Consider the following 12,125-nt stretch of genomic DNA (forward strand, 5'->3'; position numbering starts at 1 on the left):
GAAAATAATTCACGGCAACAGGAACTGCATTCCTGTCCCATTCACCGCGCACCAAGTGGCCTGTTATCCAAACTTCCAGGTCCCTTTCTCCGAGGTCTACCTGCCTAGGCTAACATTGAAACGCGGACTAACATACTCCAAGATCTTTTAGAAGCCCCTGGCAGCCGCCTATCCCGGGCTCAGTACAGGAAAGCAGTTCACCTAAAACGCCCAAGTTCTCTCTAAATCCACTATCTGCTTCCTGAGCTGGCAGAGCAGTCGGCGAGCCGGGGCTCTTCTAAATCCTCTCTCACACATTGCTGCCAACGACCCTCAGGGCTCCCCCTAGCTCCTGGAGAAAGTCCATAACCTCCCAACCATGGATCAAGAGCTGATGAATTAACCCGGAAACAGTAACAACGCAACTCCATTTCCCTGCCAATCACTCATGGCTCCTGGAAGCAGACCTCCTGCCCCAGAGCTGCACAACATTTGTGCAATCATCTCTGGAGGGAGAGCTGTTGGGTCAGTTAACGAGACTCATTTTATCCTCTTAGTGAAAGGCATGAGGCTTTTGGCTCTACTTTTGTATATAGGTGAGTGAGAACATAGAAACTCTCCACATCTAAAATCATTCAGTATTGATTTATTCCCTTTCTCCAGAGGTGGAAAAAGTACCCAGGTAGTTACTTAAGTAAAGGTACGTGTGCTTTGGGAAGAATGTACTTAAGTACACTTCTGCAGTGTTCCTCAGGAAAACTTCTTGAGAAAAAAAAAGACATACACACATCTCATCTTTATTGCACTCAAGTATCCAGAAGTGACAGTAGCTGCACTTTTATTCAAGTAACTTTATGGGTACTTTTCCCACCCCTGCCTTTCTCCAGATCCACTTTTTCTCCACCCTCCTAAGCAAAAAAGGATCTCTTTAGTTGAGTGCTTTTGCCAAACTATTTTGACAGATTTCAACCAAATGAACTCCGGCCAGATTGCTAGGGCCTTGAAAGTCTCTTACATCTATGAGCCACACCCACCAGTGGAGCAGTATCAGCCTATCTACATTGGTGCAAAAAAACCACAGTGTAAACAACCTCCGTTTTTCTTGCTAGGGTACTGGTGATTGCAAAGGCACACATTCCACCCTGAAGTTCTTTGTACACAGAACGTGTGTGGAATGGGCGGGCACTGGAAATGCAAATTTCTCTGTACTGCCTACGGTGACACCCACATTCTGTAGGAATCACTTCTAGAGGGAGAGGATGGTTTGTTCTCCACACCATTTCTATCTTGTAAACTTACCAGAACTACCAACTGTGGTGCCACTTACATATCAGCTTCTCTCACCCTTATGCACAGGGAGAGCTCACAAGTTTACTGTTTACGCTCACCATAGTGTCTGATTAATCCCTTAGTCATCCAAGTAGTCCTGTAAATTACTCATAAGTGTGGCAGAATTATGCACAATTTTTGTGTGTTGTATTCATTTTGAATTGGACTGAAGCAACCAACTTATTTAATTTAAGCCACTGGGGTGAATGTAGACTTAGCTGAGAGCTAAAAGACTTTGTGTCTCTACCAATTCCATAAACAATCCATATAGATCTCACATGTTTAAGACATTTCACAATGTTTGTGTATGAATATATATACCCAGGCAAATTTTCTTATTCCCTTTTGAGCAGGTGAATGGAAATTTTTTCATTCCTAAAGACTTTCTAATTAAAAATAGCATCAGATACATTTGATTAACCCAAGGAATAGAAAAGTCACTTTTTAAATTCTTTGTTTATTCAAAGAGGAGATATATATCAAGTCACCATGGCTACAGTTACTCCACTAATTTCAGTTAAGTGAATCTGTAGATGAATTTGGCCCATCACATATGGCTGTCTAATGAGATATATTTGCATTTAAAATGTTTCCAAAACATTTTTTCTGTTGAGTAGTACCGTATATAAGGTTTATGTGTATGTAGTAACAATAACTACATAATAGTTCAAAAGCAACAAGAAGTCCTGGGGCACCTTATAGACTAACAGATACTTTGGAGCACAAGCTTTCGTGGGCAAAGACCCCTTTTGCCCACGAAAGTTTATGCTCCGAAATATCTGTTAGTCTACAAGGTACCACAGGACTTCTTCTTGTTTTCGAAGATACAGACTAACACGGCTATATCTCTGATAATAGTTCAAAGAATTTTATTTTGGCAATCTTGTTTGTTACAAGAAAACCTCTTTAAACAAAGTCTAAGATTTTATACTAAAATCAACCAGAACTCTTTTTTTAAGCCACAAACTTCAGCAGGTAATTTGGACAAAATTGTAACTGACCAGTGAATTTGGTATAACTTTAAACCTTAAAATTAATCCTGGCAAAATTTACTCTAGTTTTCCATAAAGCAAATAGGTGGGGCCAGGCACGAATTACAGTTTTATCAAAGGTAGGGTTGGCTTAATTATGATAACTATAGAAAAGAGTTGGTGCTCACTAACATTCGTCTCCCATATGGTCCTCTGCAGCTAGTATTTTGTTTAGTTTAACTGCAAACATTATTTGTTTGCATGTTGCAGGGAACACAATGTAGTGCACGACTGCAACTCTTCAATCTCATAGTGTAAACAAATAGTTTGACTTTCTAATCTTCCCCTGGCTGCACAATGTATATGCCTAATTAATGTGCGCTTTTTATGGGCAGGTATGTGAAGCATTATTAACAGGACTGAAAACCTATTTGTGAATAGCAAGGCTATGATTTATGAGGTTACCTAACTAACACATTTTGTCTTTAACATTTTTGTTTTCCTTAGGTTAGCTTTTGTTTCTACATCAGGTAAAATGCAGGCTCGGCTATACTACAGCTCCAAAAGATTGAGCCACATGTTAACTTTTCTTTTCTCTTTGATTATTGGGGAACAAAATGCAAAAGAGCTCACAATTCTTCTACTTTCTTTCCATGTCCTATAGCATCCTCACTTTCTATTCAACCAACACTTTGCCATCTTTTGTTGATGTTAACCTACTAACAGATGATGTGGAAAAAGCTGAAGTAGTCAATTTTTTTAGCTTTGTCTTCACAGACAAGGTCAGCTCCCAGAATGCTACAGTAGGCAGCCCGGAATGGGAAGGAGGTGGGCAGCCCTCAGCGGACAAAGAACAAGTTAAGAACTGTTTAGAAAAGCTGAACATACACAAATACATGGGTCTGGATCAAATGCATCTGAGGGTGCTGAGGGAGTTGGCTGATGTGATTGCAGATTCATTGGCCATTTTCTTTGAAAACTCAGGGAAGTTCTACATGATTGGGAAAAAGCAAATGTAATGCCCATCTTTTAAAAAGGGAATAAAGAGAATCCAGTGAACTATAGAATGGTCAGCCTCACCTCAATTCCTGGAAAAAGCATGGAGGGGAGCCTCAAGGAATCTATTTTGAAGCATTTGGAGGAGAGGAAAGTGATCAAACAGTCAACATAGATTCACCAAGGGCAAGTCATGCCTGACTAACCTGATTGCCCTCTATGATGAGGTGGTTGACTCTGTGGATATGGGGAAGGTAGTGGATATAATATACCTTTACTTTAGCAAAACTTTTGATACAGTCTCCCCCAGTATCCTTGCCAGCAAGTTAAAGAAGTATGGCTTGGAAGAATGGACTGTAAAGTGAATAGAAAACTGGCTGTGTTGTTAATCTCAATGGGTAGTAATCAACAGCTCTATGTCTAGTTGGCAGCTGGTATCAATCGGAGTACCCCGAGAGTCAGTTCTGGGGATGGTTTTGTTCAACATCTTGACCTGGATGAGGGGATGAATTGCACCTGCAGCAAATTTGTGGATGACACTAAACTAGGGGGAGAGGTTGATAAGCAGTAGGGATCAGGTCCTGGGAGACCTAGACAAATTGGAGGATTAGGCCGAAATAAATCTGATGAGGCTAAGTGAGGACAAGTGCAGAGTCCTGCATTTAGGACAGGGGAATCCCAAGCATTGCTACAGGCTGGGAACTGACTGGCTAAACAACAGTTCTTCAGAAAAGGGCCTGGAGATTACAGTGCATGAGAAACTGGATATGAGCCAACAGTGTGCTCTTGCACCCAAGAAGGCTAACAGCACATTGGGGTGATTAGTAGGAGCATTGCCGGCAAATCTAGGGAAGTGGTTATTCCCCTTTATTCAGTACTAGTAAGGCCACACATAGAGTATTATGTTGAATTCTTGAGTCCCTCATTACAGAAAGAATGTGGATGCACTGGAGAAAGTCCAGTGGAGGGCGACAAAAATGATTAGGGGGCTGAAGCACATGGCTGATGAGAAGAGGATGAGGGATTTGGGCTTCATTAGTCTACAAAGGCAAAGTGAGGGAGGACTTGATTGCAGCCTTCAACTATCTGAAGGGGGGCCTTTCCAAAGAGAATGGAGAGGGTCTGTTCTCAGTGGTGGTGGATGATAGAACGAGGTGCAATGGTCTCAACTTGTGGTGTGGGAGGGCTAGGTTGGATTTTAGGAAAAACTGTTTCACTAGGAGAGTGGTGAAGCTCTGGAATTGGTTACCTAGTGAGGTGGGAGAATCTCCTTCCCTACAGGTCTTTAAGTCCCATCTTGACAAAGCCCTGGCAGGGATGATTTAGCTGGGATTGGCCCTGCTTTCAGCATGAGATTGGACTCAATGAACTCCTGACATCTCTTCTAACCCGATGATTCCTTCAGGATTTTCCTGCACATACAAGTTGCACCAATTTTAACTTAAATTGGTTGAATTAAACCAATGCAAGCTGTGTGGGTGTGTGGACTGCCTGATATCAACTCAGTTTACACCTGAATAACTAACTGGTCTATACACAGGAAGTTATTCTACTACCCATTACTTCAGAGCTTTTGTCAACTCCATTATCTAGCCATGAATGACATCCTTTTGAAACAGCAACGAAGGGTCCTGTGGCACCTTATAGACTAACAGAAAAGCTTTGAGCATGAGCTTTCGTGAGCACAGACTCACTTCATCAGATGCTGGTCTTGGAAACCTGCAGGGCCAGGTATAAATAAGCCAGAGCAAGGGTGGGGATAACAAGGTTAGCTCAGTCACCAAGGGTGAGGCTTACTACCAGCAGTTGATCTGGAGGTGTGAACACCAAGGGAGGGGAAGCTGCTTTTGTATTTAGCCAGTCATTCACAGTCTTTGTTTAAGCCAGAACTGAGGACTTCGAATTTGCAGATGAATAGTAGGTCAGAAATTTCTCTTTGGAGTCTGGTCCTGAAATTTTTTTGCTGTAGGATAGCTACTTCTAAGTCTGCTACTGTGTGGCCTGGGAGATTGAAGTGCTCTCCTACGGGTTTTTGTATACTGCCATTTCTGATATCTGATTTGTGTGCATTTATTCTTTTACATAGAGACTGTCCAGTTTGTCCGATGTATATAGCAGAGGGGAATTGCTAGCACATGATGGCATAAATTATATTGGTAGATGTGCAGCTGAATGAACCCACGATGGTGTGGCTGATCTGGTTAGGTCCTGTAATGGTGCTGCTGGTGTAGATATGTGGGCAGAGCTGGCAACGAGGTTTGTTGCATGGATGGGTCCCTGAGTTAGAGTGACTGTGGTCTGGTGTATAGTTGCTGGTTAGGATTTGCTTCAGGTTGGCAGGTTGTCTGTGGGCAAGGACTGGTCTGCCTCCCAAGGCCTGTGAAAGTGGGGGATCATTGTCCAGGATGGGTTGTAAATCCCTGATGATGCGCTGTAGAGGTTTTAGCTGAGGACTGTAGGTGATGGCTAGTGGTGTTCTGTTGGTTTCTCTCTTGGGCTTATCCTGTAGTAAGAGTCTTCGTGGCACACGTCTGGCTCTGTTGATCTGTTTTTTCACTTCCTCAGGTGGGTATTGCAGTTTCAAGAACGCTTGGTAGAAATCCTGTAGGTGTTTGTCTCTGTCAGAGGGGTTGGAGCAAATGCGGTTATATCTTAGTGCTTGGCTGTAGACAATGGATCGTGTGGTGTGTCTGGGATGGAAGCTGGAGGCATGAAGGTAGGCGTAGCGGTCAGTGGGTTTACGGTACAGGGTGGTATTGATGTGGCCATCGTGTATTAGCACCGTGGTGTCCAGGAAGTGGATCTCCTGTGTGGACTGTTCGAGGCTGAGGTTGATGTTGGGGTGAAAGTTGTTGAAGTCCCAGTGGAATTCCTCCAGACTCTCCTTCCCATGGGTCCAGATGATGAAGATGTCATCAATGTAGCGTAAGTAGAGACGGGGTGTTAGTGGATGAGAGCTAAGGAAGCGCTGTTCCAGGTCCACCATGAAAATATTGGCATTTTGAGGGGCCATGCGGGTACCCATAGCTGTGCCGCTGATTTGAAGGTATATATTGTCGCCAAATCTGAAATAGTTGTGTGTGAGGATAAAGTTACAGAGCTCAGCCTTTTGAAACAGACACATTTTTCTCAAAGGAGTGAAAAAACGTTTTAATACCTCCAATGGCTGTGTGAGAGGGTTACTCAGGGCCCAACGTGTCACTCTCACTCTCACTAAGTGATAATTTATTCTTCACATAGTTCCACAGAAATCCACCCTTGAAGTGTCCATGTGACACTACCCATCTGAGTAAAATTACAACCCTAACCCTAACCCTTTGCCAAGAATGAGCCCCTACAGTTCCTCCTAACTAGGACCATCCCTACCATTCACATTCTGGGCATTTATGCAGAAGAAACTGATATTTGAGCACCAACAGTAAACTTGGTTTTAAGGAATGGGGCAGCAGGAACTCAATCCTGCTGAAGGAATTTGAGGAATGTGTTCTGGAGAGACTATTTAAATGGAAATACAGAGAGTTGCAGGATGTGTGCATGTAAATAAATGCTCCGTTTTGCAAAAGCTGCTGTGTAGCAGGTAAAGGAGCGGTGTTTTGCCTATTGTAAACAAATTGTTTTTGTAAAGTCACAAATTAAGTTATCACCCGTGTAAGAATTTTGGAATGTCACCAGTGCTGGAAATTGTTGTGGTGGTACAGGGCAGTCAGCATCACTGTGTGAGATATGGATTGCACTGAGGAGTATCTGTGGGGCGAGGTTCCTGGTTGAACTAGCTGGCTGGGAGCCTTTGACCAAACTGAGCCTTGGCCATATAGCCATAAATCTTGTTTGACTAGTCCTTCCCTCCCCTCAACTGTTCAAAGACGGAACTAAAGCCCAGGCTAATGCTGGGGTCTGTAGTTATATAGTGAGAATCCACCCTGGTGGCTACTAAGATTCCTGTGGCTAGGGCTGAAGCCAGTGAAAGCTGAAATCACTTGTGGCTAGGCCCATAGCAGATGCCAGGGAGAACTGAAATCACCAGCAGCTGAAGCCACAGAGAGCTGGAATCACTGGGTTTCCTCAAAGACAAAACCCACAAAGCAGCGGGGCAGAACACGGCTGGCGGAGCATGGTGGACAAGCGGACAGCAAGAGCAGCAAGCAGCTGGTAAGTGATCCTGCCCCGGTGTGGCAAGAGTCTCCATGCCATGTACCTGTGAACTCCGTGTTGGTACGGACCAAACTGTATCGAGAGTGGAGACACACTCTAAGTGGGGGTGTGTAGGTAAAGAACAACTAGGGGGTGTAGATAAAGACATGGCTGAGCAGACTCTGGGGTACAGTGCCTTGCTTAGTGGGGGGTTTACCTCTCTTTTGGTTAGGCATATTGCATGTGCCACTGTGGAAATTTATGTTAGGCCACTGTTAGTAAACAAGCTGTTTCTGTCTCAGACTCTGTGCTTGCGAGAGGGGAAGCACTGCCTTTACAGGCACCCAGCAGGGGTGTGAGATCATCCCAGGTTACTGTGTGGGGGCTCGACCCAGTTGGTTGCATTATTGAGAGAAACCCCTAGGAACTGAACCTGGCCCTTCTGGTGGTCACCTGCCAGTAATGGTGCTCTTGAACAAATGACGTGATCTGCACCCAAAGGTGTTCACCATGTAGATCATCCACAGATTAAAACACCTACAGCGTCGTGTGCTGGGATGAGATGACTGCAGTTTAAAATTCTGAGTATCATTCAAATGTACAATTTGAGACTAGAAAGTACCCATCGGAACTCATTTTAATTTTGATTTGCATTTTTAGAGATAAGAAAATTTTACTGCATCGCTCAATCCCCATAAACAAAATTCTTATTCTTCAGATTTTGTTGAAAGAAAACACAGCAAGATAAACAGGACACCATCAACATTAAAATAATACAGTTCCTGTTTCTGAATGTGTCACAGCTTTTTTAAAAATAACTTCCACAATTACTAAAACTGAAAGAAATTAGCAAGCAAAACTCAGTATCAGAGGGGTAGCTGTGTTAGTCTGTATCTGCAAAAACAACAAGAAGTCCTGTAGCACCTTATAGACTAACAGATATTTTGGAGCATAAGCTTCTGTGGGCAAAGACTTGCTTTGTCAGATGCAATGTCAAATTCAAAACAAAATTCAGATTCTCTTTTTTTAGTCTGTTTACTTTGTGCTGTTGATAGAATTCCATATGGAAACCATGAAATGGAGTGTTTACAAAGATATCCCTCAAAGAAGAAAGTGATAAAGACTCACATCATGCATGGTGAAAGATGTAAGCACATCGACAAGTGCATGCATAGCCCCATTCAATCAGTGAGTCTCCAAATGCATACTGGAGTCTGTCTGTGCTTTGTGACTTGCTGGTCTGGGCACTCAAGGGAAGATCTTTAAAACAGCAGAATAAAAATACTCTCATTAGAATGTTGTTTAAGGATATTGTTAAAAATCTTCAGACTATTCTTTTTAAAGGATGCTGGATCAGAAATGTTTTGAAATTACTCAGTGAAAAAGCTTTTAAGTCTAAATGATAAAATATTTTCCCATGAACCTAGATATGTGTACAAACTAGGAAATGCGCATTATTTGATTTTATAGCCTTGATAACAATTTTTGTAGTAATCCTATTTCACTGTAATTGGTTTGGTTTCTAGTACATTCACATAACAGTAAGGAGACCTTCTCTGGACAGTGTAATATCTGTAAATTCCCTTCATTGCCTAACAAGTAAGAGAACAGCTTCAATCCTGCTGAGGGTGTATTAACTTTTTTCAGTTAAATGACAATGAATTTGTGTTAGAAAATTGATGAGAATTGCCAGATGTACAATATTTTAAATGTATTTACTCTTCAGAACTTCTTTTTTTAATCTCTTTAAAATCAGTTGTGTTAGAAAAGGTTTAGGGGCTCAGATAGCAAAACAAGATACGTTGTACATTGGGTTACCTTATGTCTCCTTTCTGAAGTAACAATTCCCATGTGTTGATCTATGACCTCCAGTGGCAATTAGCCTTGTTGGTAATTTTTTAAAATTTGATTATTTAGACAGATAGCCCACTACTAGCATAACTTATCAAGGTCTTAGCTACATAAATGGCTGTAATGATCTTTTCCTAGCTCAGATTGATCTTACGTGCTTAAGTACGTACGGTCCTGACCCTACAATCAGATTTCTGAGTGAACACGCATGTAATCACATGCAGACCTAGTTACTTCAGTAGTTCTTTGGCTGGGCACATGGGGCTACCCTTATGAATCTGTTTGCATAATCTGGAGTCTAAGTTTTAAAAGGTACTCTTCACCACCATATAAGCAGTTATACCTACCTAACTCACTAAAGCCTCAGTCAAAATTTCTAGGACAAGTAGAAGTAGGATCCCCAAGATATGACAACCCCATATGACTTCTCTTTCCTTAAGTCCCTGCGTCAAATTGTGTACCTCCTGTTCCCTGCTTCTTTCACTCATCTAGGTATTTTTTTGTTGTCATTGTTCTTTTCAGCCCTGTTTTTCTTTCATCCAGATATAAGCTGCTAGGCCAAGTAAAGTCAGGACATTATTTTCAGTAATGCTGTTTGGAATAATTCTCCTTTTTGAGGACTAGTACTGGGTAGCTCATATAGTGGATAACCTAAGAAGAACAAAACATGTAGCATTAGGGATTGATACAAGCAACAGCAGGAATTAGGAGTACCAATATTTGGCAGGTTCTAAGTGGATCATCTGCCTGTAAGAAAAAAGCATGTGTGGAAGCCCAGCTGTGCAAATCAGTACATATAATGAACAAAAATGTGGTTTTATTTTCATCTCTGAAAAGTAGCTACATTACTGATTGCCAATACAGATTGCAGTATATGAAGATGAAATGTACTTTTGAACTGACAGATTAAAGCATTGGGTATAACATGCTTATGATGTGACTAAATTAATTACCACCCTGCACCAGTTTATGTTAATATGTTATAGACTTTGAAATGCATTTTGATTTTAAAAAAGAGCAACTCATTAATATGATCAGCAATCACATAACACTGAGAAGAGGAAATGAAGATAGCAAGCTGAGAAATAAAGCTACTTTGGCAAAATGTTTTTAGCAGTCTTCTGCTAAATGACACAACCTTGGATGTACTTTTCAACACTGCTTATCCTCTGAAGAAAGCAGCGCCAAAATGTTTTAACATGTTGAGTGAATTGAATTATTTCATAGCGTCATAAAATTTTAACTCATAACTGTTCCTGCTTTTCCAAGTGGATCTATAGGAGGGCAGGGTTCTGTCCTCCCAAAGACATTAGTGTGGGATCAAGACCGTATAGTTAGGGTCCTATCAAATGCACAGTCCATTTTAGTTAATTTCACAGAGGATTTAAAAAATCAGAATTTTCAAGATTTCAGCTACTTAAATCTGTAAATTTCAGAGTGCTGTAACTGTAGGGGTTCTAACCCAAAAAGAAGTTGTGCAGGGAGGGCATAATGTTATGGGGGGTGGGCTGTGGTACTGGTGCCCTTACATTTGCACTGCATGTGTGGTATTGCCACTCTTACTCTTGCACTGCTACTGGCAGGGCACTGCCTTCAGAGTTCGGCACCTGGCCAACAGCCATCAGTCCCCGTCCGTTCAGCTCTGAAGGCAGTGCAGAAGTACATAATCCTCCCTGAAATAACCTTGTGACCTCCTGCAACTCCCTTTTTGATCAGAAATTCCCAGTTTGAAAAACTCAATCCTGTGAAATCTGTATAGGGTGAAAGAATACAAAAGACCAGTTTTGGGCAGGAGGGAGACCAGATGTCAGTCTGTGATGTGTTTTTTCACAGCCATGAATTTAGTAGGACCTTCCTTATAGGCCACATATACACTAGCAAGTTCTTTCAGAAAAACCAGGCCCTTTCTCTAAAGAACACGTGGAGCGTCCATGCACAAAATGGACTCTTTCAATCCAAAATTGAAAGAATGCAACTCTTTTTTTGGAAGCCCTCTTCTGCTCCCAGATCAGGAAGCATGTATAGATGCTCCATGGGCCCTTTTTTCAAAAGAGCAGTCCTCAGGGCACTGGATTTTTCGATCTCTGGCCTGTTCTTTCGAAAGAGCGGGGGCTGTGTGGATGCTCTCTATCAAAAGAATGGATCAATCTTTCAATTTGCCTTTTTGCATGTGGACGCACTCTTTCGAAAGGGGATTTTTCAGAAGAGATCTTCCGGAAGCACTTCTTGTGATAGATTGCTGTAGTGTAGACTTAGCCATAGTCAGCAGACCAAAGTATTAAAAGCAGAAGTTAACATTCAGGCAGCCACTGATCGCCAGCCTAGAAACAGTACATGATTCTAAGCACAGATGGACCCAAAGCATTTCTTTTCATAAATCAAAAATAATAAAATATCAGTTTCTTGATATAGAAACATTAGTCTTTGTTTTTAATGAGGTGTAGATGGACTGTTAGAATCCAGGAGCAGAGAGCTGTCAGGATGGGGGCCAAGAATGCTGCACACATTATATAAAATTAAATTAGTGCACCTAATTAATATAAAACAGAAATCTGGAGGAAGTGTCTTATTCCTCACTGCATTCTAATCTGTATCCCTCTGCTGCTTGGCAAGGCATTATCCTTCCTCATTTCATTCTGTGCCATCTGCAGGAGTTTATTCCACTTTCTTCTCCTCACATCTGCCCAATTCTCTAATGTCAAGGCTCCTCTTTTGCAGACAATCACAACCTTTTGGAAATATCATGGTAAAAGCCAGAGAATGAGTGACTAAAGATCTGTGTTAATCATTTGTCAACTTTTTTGGTCACCAAGACTGTTCTAATGTGTTGACAGCTCCTACATTTATTTAATCTTCTTTCCTTTATAT

This window comes from Carettochelys insculpta, chromosome 2, assembly GCF_033958435.1.
Source record: "Carettochelys insculpta isolate YL-2023 chromosome 2, ASM3395843v1, whole genome shotgun sequence".
In the NCBI taxonomy this organism is placed as follows: Eukaryota; Metazoa; Chordata; order Testudines; family Carettochelyidae; genus Carettochelys; species Carettochelys insculpta.